We start from the raw sequence: 8,565 nt of genomic DNA, 5'->3' as shown, positions 1-8,565 counted from the left end.
GTGGGAATCTAGTCCAAGTTAGTTGACCAGACGTTCTGGTTTCTGGGTCTACCCACTCGAAAGCAAATAGCAAATGACTATCTTTATGCAGACGCAAGCAAAAGAAAGCATTTTTTTTAAAGTACAGAACAGTATAGCAATTCCGCTCAGGGTTCAGTGTGCTAGGCAGATTGTACAGATAAGGTACCGTGGGGTGAATGTCCTGCACTCTGTTGTTGATTTCTCTTAGGTCTTGAACGAAGCGATAGACCCCAGTTCCTGGATTTTTTTACTGGTACCAGGGGTGTGTTCCAGTTTGAATGACCGGGCCTTAGGACACCTAAGTCCAGATATTTCTGAATATGGGGCCTTATCCCATCTTTAGCTTTCTTGCTCAGAGGATATTTTTTGACATTGATTGGGTGGGCTGAAGTTTTTAACCCCACTGTTATTGGAGGTTGTTTCATGGCTAGGCCTAACTCAGCAGTTTTTTCCTAGGCATCTGCAAAATCTGTTATCCATTTCTGGGGTAGCTTGCCTGTTTGATCAGTCTTGGGGGCGGGGGGTGACAAGTTGATGTTCATCTTCTACTGACATAGTTAAAGCCATGACTATAGGAGTTTCTACTGAAGGTTTTAGAAATTTCACTTGGGGGCCTTCAGGGTTAAAAGTTATTCTGGCCTGGAGCTTGTTGAGCAGATCTCTGCCCATCAATGGGGGGGAGCATTCTGGGATTACTAGGAAGGAGTGATGGATTTTTCCTTTCCCCAGGACCAGGGTCCTCTTAGTTGTCTAAGGCCCATATTTACTGCCATTAGGCCCTTGAACGAGAGTCCTTTTATTTGATAGACGGCCCAATGGTGTCTTAAGGGCTGAGTATACTGCCCCTGTGTCCACTTCAAAATTTACTCACTGCTGGCAAGTTCTTTGAGTTCTTTTGGCAGGGCCAGCTTCCTCCAGGGAAGGAGGGGCTGTGTTTGCCACGGGGTAGTCATCTGGAGGGCGCTGGGCTGGCCTAGATTCCTCCAATGGTGGAGAGTCTGAGTCAGCAGCAGAGGAATCACTTAGAGGGAGTTGGGGGTTGGAGGACGAGGACAGGGCATAAGGAGGGGGAGGAGAGTCCAGTAGAGTCTTGAGACTCAGGGAGAACAGAGGGTGGAGGAGGAGAAGCAGAGGATTGGAGAGATAGAATCGTGAGGGAAGCAGTAGGAGCCAGGGCAGGTTCAAGGAAAGGTTTCACCCATGGAGAAGGAGATTTGCAGAGGTCCTGCTAAGTTAAGATATATTGCTGTTGATCTGGATGGCTATGTGGCCCTGGCTGAAGGACAATATCTCTGAGTTTTTAAATTAGTGGGAAGTAGAAACATCCTTCTGGGGGCCATCTGACTCCGAAAGTGGATCATTCTGAGGCACAGAGTGTCTACCAGGTCCGGCGTTTTTCTGAAAAAGAATGATTTTGAGCCTTTAAGCAGACGTTGGTCCAGTGATCAAGGGTCAGGGACAGAGGCGTTGAAGTGCTCTGTCCCATATGAAAGATACACAAACAGTGAAACCAATGACACACGACACAGACAAGACAAGACAATAAAGACAGGCATTGGACGTCCAGTACTGAGGCCAGGACAGAGTAGCCGGCAAAACCTGATGGGCTGGCAATACCGAATCCAAAACAAAATATCACTGAGTCGAGGAGACTATTGTTACTCAATTTCCCGAGACCTCCGGGGTGTCCCCCAGAGACATGACCTGTGGCTCTGTGACACGTCTGTCAGCCACCCTCAGAGAGAGCTCATGCTCATCACTGATAGCCATTATGCCCATCCCTAACCTGAAACCTTAAACCAGAAAGAGGCACCTTACTCACCCTGAGAGGAGCCCATTGTCTGTCTTTCATCCACCACTGCTGGATCTCGCTGCGGCACTCAGATGTAAAGTTCGGGCGAGCATTGGAGGAAGAGACCACCAAGAGACTGTCTCATGCAACAGCCAAGGTTCCAGAATTCTGGGACTCAGAGCTCACTTGAATAGAGCAGAGAGCCCTGAGAACAGCTTAAGCAGAGCTTATATACTTTACTTGGAGAGGGCAGGGAGGGAAGTTTATGGATGGGTCAGGGCGAGTGGCGGTTTGCGTGTAAACGGGAGAGGGAATACATTCTACAGTTTGGCAGTTCGGGACAGGACATTCTGGGAACAAGATTCACAAAAAGTTTTCAAGATTTCAACAGTGTTTTGTTAAGCATACAGAAAAACAGAAGGTGACAAGTACCTATTTTATTTAATTTCACCAAGGCCTAAATGTAAAGTGAGCATGGATTACTAAAAACATTCTTGTCCAGGTTGCCTAATGCTCACAAATGTCAATTCTCTTCGTGACTACATATTTGTTTCTTCCTAAGATTATATATTCAACCTCAACCCTTTTGAAAATGCCTAATCCTATGACTCACTTAATACTTTGCCTGATTTCATAATGTCTCTATTGATATCTGCTTTCCTACATATTTTCCCCAGTTCATCATTGTGACTGACTCTTCACATGGAATGACATTAACATTCACTCTCTAACTGAAACTCTATTGATAAAGAACTTTGGTCCAAATCCTATACTCACTCTTCTTTCTAAACCTACCGACTATCTTCCTAATAATAACAACTATCCCTTTTTGACTGGAGGTTCTCTTTGACATTCAATCATCCAAGGTACAACGTCCTATGCCATTGTATATCGATTTATCTGAGACACCTGTGCAGAAAGTATTTCAATGCTAAGTATCCCAATCAAGGTCCCAATTCTCTTCTGGGCTTCAAATCTTACCTAGATTTCTGTTTTTCATACTTGAATCATACGTCTATATTCTTATAAATATCACAGATTCCCATTACCATTATTCATCCCACAGAATGATTCCTTACCTAAATCAAACCTGATATTAACCCTAACTACACAGTGTTCCCTCAATCTAACTTTAGAGAAGAGCAGGGACAGAGCTGATCTTAAAATACAGAAATGTAGGGGATCTTCCACCTGCTGAGAACCTCAAAGGTCCATGCAGAAAGGATCCCTGAAGAAGATGTAGGCAGCTATGATGGACGTGAGAGAGCAAAAGTCATCTTCCATGGCAAAAAACCTGGTCAGGATGAAGGGAAGTGTATGAATCAGCCTCTCTCTACTTAATGTAGAGAAGATGGACCAAACCAGGCCTTTATGCAGAGCTGTTCTTTGGTGCCTATGAATGATATATCATTCTAACTTGTGAAAGTGTCACAGGAAGTAGGGGCAGCCTCCAGCTCATGGAACACTTGGAAGCAACTGTTAGGACAAAGTGTTTGCCAAGGCAGTGACCTCATTCAGTTCCTAAAGGAAGTGACCTACCTCACTTCCTTGGTAATGGAACTCTCTAACTTGGGATCCAGGAAGCCAGGTACACAGAGCCAGTCCCAGTCCCAGTCCCAGTGGGCTCACTGGTTTTGTGTTACTAAGGACAGAGTCACTCTTCCTTGGTATCTACTGATGTGAGGATGGCCAAATGCCAGGATCATTCCTGAGAAAGCAGGTAGTGTCTCACCACAGGCTCCTGACAACCTCACAGAGTTGGCAAAGTAGACCAGATCTGAGAATGAATAGTCCATTTCAGGGGAACATAGTATGACCCACCAGTCAGAGGACACTCCGGATAGTCACAGACCTACTTGGTGGAAGGAGGTGCCTTTTTGAGTGTGGGTGTGAGTTTGTTTTTTTTTTCTCATGTTCTGAGAATAGGTAGAAGAGGCGGTTTGTTTGGTTTGGAGTGTACTTTTTCTAGTGAGTTGTTTGATAAGGCGAGTGTTTTTAGGTCTGTGTATCCCACTTTGTCCGTGGTTGTAGACATTAGAAAAGAGAATGCATCAATGGATGTGTCCTGTCTAGTAGAAAGCTTCCCAGCATTCATTCTGCCCAATTTGTGAATGAACTTTGACTCGCCTTATGGATGGGCAATGCCTACTATCTTACTACCTTGCTGTTTTCTTCCTGAATTCTGGCCACTTTCGAGGATAGGCTCATGGTTTTGTGTCCAAGATATGTATCACCTCCAAGCTCTGTGACATGGCCATGTACATGATAACTGAAGGGAATTGGAGGATCTCAGAAAACTCAGATATGAATGTGACCAGTAAAGTCTCAGTGAAGAATCCTTGCTTTGGGCCATTTGCTTACCTATTGTTCCATTGCCCTGAATGTCAGGAAGGTCTTTGCCTCAGGCCACCCCTTTGTGAAGCCTGAACAAAACAGTTTTCAAATGGAGATGAATTGGCATCACCTGTGGCTCTTTGCTTAATTGCTTTGGAAAGGGATGTTTCTTAATCAGCCTCTTGGTCCTGTGTGAGGCTGTGGCTTAGATTCTCAGCACCTGATGGATCTAAAGAAAGATTCCCTGTGTGCTACAAAACCAAAATGGTCAAAATAGCAGTCATTGTGGATGAAGTTTCTCGCCATCTTCTGTAATATTCCTGACATCCATCAAGTGAAAATAGGGATCCTTTGGGACAAATGAGTTCTTCAAATGCCTGCAGAGGCTAGACCATAGATGCTTGGGTTTTCTCATGACTCCAATTCACATAAAGAATCTATAACTGGCAGTCATTAGGCCTCAAATTGGAGAAGTAAAGCCGTAATAAGGGCAGGCCTATTTGATCACTCGTGGTTCACAGGAAGGGTGTTCAGGCCACACTGATATTAGGGAAAATAGGGGCAAGGGAGCATATTTTGGACACTGTCTTGGACTGTGCCCCTTATGAAAACCTCCAGCCAGAGAATTTGATGAGTGTCTATATGGAAGAAGATGAGGGCCATGTGGGAGTGTTTTGGTTTTAATTGTGGTCATTTGTGTGGCGGTTGGAATACATGACTGTGGCCACCATGACTGGAACTCTGGTGTGATTCCCCTTAGAAACTGAGTTCTGGAACTGACCTCAGAGAAGAATTGCCATGAATTGTGTTGGGATTTTAGGAGGCCACTCATGAGAGTCGCCCTTGGAAACTGAGATTTAGGCAAACTCAGATGGAGACTGCTGAATAGTGACACAGAGCTGTGGTGCACAGGTGTGTGATAAAACATCTCTGGTGGGGACATGTGGATCTGCCAATGACTTCCAAATGGCTTGTGCTGAAATGGTGCAGCCCGTAATCCCTTATACGTTTGACCTCTTCATATAAAGGCATCTTGTTATATGGAGAGGTTTCAAGGCAATGTTCACAATCAGGTTGCAATGGTTAAGGGGGCAAGCTATGTGGGATAGAAGCCTGGTTGGTGTATTCTCCTGCAGACCCTGACCCACCACACGTGTGAGAAATCCCTCCAGCACTGAGTCCCTGTTGATCTCCTTGTATTTTGTGAAGCAAATACCAAACTCCCAGTGCAACAGCAAGAAACACCATGAAAAGTGGAAGATGAGCAAATGACTTCACAGTCCACACGGGGAGGCACTTAGCCTTCAGTGGCCACAGTTTCCCAACAAAGAGAGAATTCAGCACAGCTGCCTCATGTTCATTGGAAAATAAGAAACCATATCTTCCAGGTCACATATATGCAGACCCAGCTTTGATGGTCTCACTACAAAGGAAGCTAAAACTCCTGACAACAACATATATTTCAAGTGCCCAAGGTCAGGGGCAGTTTCTCAAGAAGTTTTAGGCCGGCAGAGCTCCATGTTTGTGGAGTGTTTACCTGTTAGACCAGGACATGACAAAAGACCACTGACTCCAATTAAAATCAAATTAAACCAAGCTTATTATTTCCACTGGCCGGGCTTCCTCTCCCTCTAAAAATGGCGGAAACTAGACAGCAACCCCACCTTTCCTACAGCCCAACTTTATAGCCCAGAAAGTTACACAAAGGCGGGTTACAGATAAGAGAACTCAGAGAAGCATCACATTAATGCTAGTTTACATTTTTTGTTTTTTGCTGGCCCCTCATCAGAAATTATCAGGACCATTAGAGCCTCAATGACTGTCGTTGTCTGGCCAGGGAAGGCCAATATTTATGAGGTGTCACTAAAGTTTCAGAGAGGGCTGCTATCTGGTCAGAGAGCCAGGCATGGGTGAGTTCAAGGCATGGGCAGGCATTCAAAGCAGATTCAGAATTTGCAGTAATGTATAGTAAAGCCAAAATTATCTTTTCATGCTTTTGTGGCAAGATGGCTCCCAATTTTAATAAATGATCATGTTGGGTCTATCATTCCCCCTTTCTAATGTGCCCCTTCCAAATCTTTGATAGGGTAGGGGAAGAGCAATGAGGGAATTTTAATTCCTCAGGTAACAGTCTCCAAATTTTTAGAACTCACCCAAAACTGGATTCCTGATTTTACCTGACATAATTAATTACTTATATTGATAGTCTATTTATTTTTGTTTCCATAGTTGTTAGACGAGAGGCGTCACTCATTTTGGCATCTTCAGAGCTGAGAGAGGGTGACGTGAGTGGGCACAGCATATGGGACATGAGTTGTCTTTTAGAAGTCAGTTGAGGGACATGGGTTGCCTTTTAGAAAACAGTTCGGTTTGAAGTCTGGTTGGGGAAGAACAGGTTGTAAAGTCATCTGGGGATGGGTTCTTCTATGTGAGAAACAAAAACCATGAGTACTGAAAAAATGTTGCAGCAGCTGGAACATGTCACTGTATAGAAGTTCCCTCAGCAGGCTTTAATATCCCCAGTTATCAGGATGTCAACTTAATATTTAACATTAAGTGTTACATTTGTCCCTCCCCATAAGATACAGTTTAATAATTTAATGTCATCTGATCTTGCAAAATTCTTTTACTAGTATGACCTCTGTGTGTAATAGAGAAACCTTTAATTCTGTTACTCAGGGCTGGAAAATCATACTAGCAAACACCAAGCCTACCTGTGTAGGTTAGGAATATCTGTAGGCCTTAAACTTAAAATTTGTGCCTCTGGCAGCTCCTCTTGATAGTCACTTTTTATAGTTATCAGGCATTGCTGACTGAGAATCCTTCTTTGTGGCCTCCAGTCTTACTTATTTTGGGAGGATAACATAAAGTGAATACCTTAAATATTATTATTATTATTATTATTATTATTATTATTATTATTATTATTATTTAAAATGTCAGGAATGGCTGTATTTTGGTTTTAACTCTCTTTGCTAAGTGTTTAAGATGAAACTGTCAAACTGACTTTTGTTTCTATCTATTGTTAACATTAGCTGAGTTTTATGAAAGTCATTCCTGGGGAAACTTGAGAGCAGCTTCTCAGTTCTGCTGGTGCCATTTGCGCTAGGTGGGTCCAGGTCTTGCTTGACCATGGGGCTTCCCTCGGAAGCATCAAGGATGTCTCCCTTCTCTGATGACTCTCCTCTTCATAGCAAATGCACTGATTGGCTTTCTGTTTTCCAGTGGTCTCATTAATCTCCCTAATTGGGAGGTTATGAGGCCCAGAGTTGCAAAGCTCATAGAGAAGTCCCCTGTTCCCTGGATTCAGACTGACTCAGAGGGCAAGAGCCAAATATTGGTTTTCTTGGCTCTTTTCATGTAAATTTAATTTTAAATCCTAATCTTAATTATCCAGCAAATAAATTTTAAAAGCCTTATATTAAGAGTACTGGGCTTTAATGTCTATAAGTTTATAATTATTCATCTTTTTATTAATTGGGATCTGTATTATTCTATCTGTCTTGTAGGTGATGACTTATTATCTTAAATTAACCCATGCTGTGTTCTTAAAGCAACACTTCTGTAAAACACTAACAGGGAATCTTTAGATCACTTATAAGGAAATTACAAAATAAAATTTTTTAACAAGTGTAAAAATACTTAGTTCGTGCAATAGCTCCCCTGAATTTTTTAGCTGAGTTATACATTATATCCCCTGTTTGAGATCCTAGTAATCTTGACAGAAAACAAAACAACTTTTGAACATAACTTTAAATGAAACATAATCTGACCTACTGCTTTCGTAGTCATTCTCACATGTAGTAATATGGGACACAGAGCCTTATCTCAGGTAAGGCAGGGCTCTTTATAAATATTAAGTGTTTTAGTTCTAAAGATGAACTTTGTTTTTTTAAATATCATTTTACAAAGTTTATATAAATTGTTTGAGGTCACATGAACATTAGCTAACACCATATGATATCACATTTAAAACATGAATTTAATAAACACTGAAAGTTTTTAACCTTTGCATAGATAAGGCTCTCATTAACATAAAAATACATTTAAATTGTTCCCCAATGTAAAAAGTAACATAAAACTTTACGTATCTTATTGAAAACAGGTAAATGAATGCCCAATATATATTTTTTTACTATACAACTTCAGAACACCAGCTTGGTATAATGCTCTTTTAAAGTTTCTACCTTACAGACTTGTATACCTGAATCATATGAGCACATTAATAGAATTACAATTACATTGATGTTTCTACATTAAGCAAGTTTAGCTTTTAAAGAAATGGCAGTACAGAACTCTAAAATAACAGTTCTTATTTAATCAGTTGTTTAATTTTTATGGTTGCTTGCTCTAGAAAAAATAAAACTTAATAAAACACAATGTTATGGGTAAACTTATGTTTTAAGAAATTTTTGTCT

The sequence above is a fragment of the Callospermophilus lateralis genome, chromosome 9 (genome assembly GCF_048772815.1).
Source record: "Callospermophilus lateralis isolate mCalLat2 chromosome 9, mCalLat2.hap1, whole genome shotgun sequence".
NCBI classification, from domain to species: Eukaryota; Metazoa; Chordata; class Mammalia; order Rodentia; family Sciuridae; genus Callospermophilus; species Callospermophilus lateralis.
Note: the sequence above shows the minus strand (reverse complement) of the source record.